Source organism: Otolemur garnettii, unplaced genomic scaffold (genome assembly GCF_000181295.1).
Source record: "Otolemur garnettii isolate 467f Iridium unplaced genomic scaffold, OtoGar3 scaffold00167, whole genome shotgun sequence".
Lineage (NCBI taxonomy): Eukaryota > Metazoa > Chordata > Mammalia > Primates > Galagidae > Otolemur > Otolemur garnettii.
In genome coordinates, this window is record NW_003852562.1 from 37,083 (window position 1) to 37,838 (window position 756).

Sequence of the window (756 nt, forward strand, 5' to 3'; positions counted from 1 at the left end):
GTTCATTTCTCTCTTGTGACTGGATAAAAGCTCTGTTTTTTGACAGTCTGATTTTAACAATCGAAGCTCTTGTTTTACCTCAGTGAAATATAGTGTATGTTAAAAATGGACTTTTATATATTTCTAAATATACGCAATTATTTTCTGCTAATCTCAAGCATGACTTCAGCAGAGGCACATCAAGGATACACAATTAGGAACAAAAGTGAATCTTAAAAATTACAATTTTTTAAAAAGCTGACAAATACTACAGACATCACAAAATCAAAAACAAACTCACTTTTTTTTATTCGTCTGGTGCTTGACACATCCCATCATACTTTTTTCCTACCTTTTTGGCTCTATAGTTTTTGATTGCTTCTTCATATGAAAATTATTTGGCAATATATTCCATGGAGACAACAGATAATTCAATTCTCTTGCTTGGTTGATCGAGATTAGCTTATTCAGCTAATTTAGGAAATCTTATTTCAGCTTTATAATTCATGTAATGTTGAGGATGCCATAGTTGCTTTTACAATTATTATCAAATTTGGGAGGACCTGCTAATATAGGTTTTGGCCAGGCACTGAGGAGCAAACCACATCCTTTCTTTTGGCTCCTCTGTTTATAACTTACCCAAAAGGAAACTGGGTTCATTGTGTGAGGGGCACAGAACTTGTGGCCACTCTATGAACAAATTCCCTACATGTGAAGAAGAAAAAAACTGTAAAAATGGCTCGGCGCCTATAGCTCAACCGGCTAAGGCGCCAGCCA

The 756-nt window shown here is 35.3% G+C and overlaps 1 non-coding gene across 1 annotated transcript; it reads left to right on the forward strand.

The window, feature by feature from the left end:
- Positions 1–558: 558 nt before the first annotated feature.
- LOC111728549 lies at positions 559–692 on the forward strand. Its single transcript, XR_002775807.1, has one exon. It is a non-coding gene; the product is annotated as a small nucleolar RNA SNORA11 (small nucleolar RNA).
- Positions 693–756: the final 64 nt, after the last annotated feature.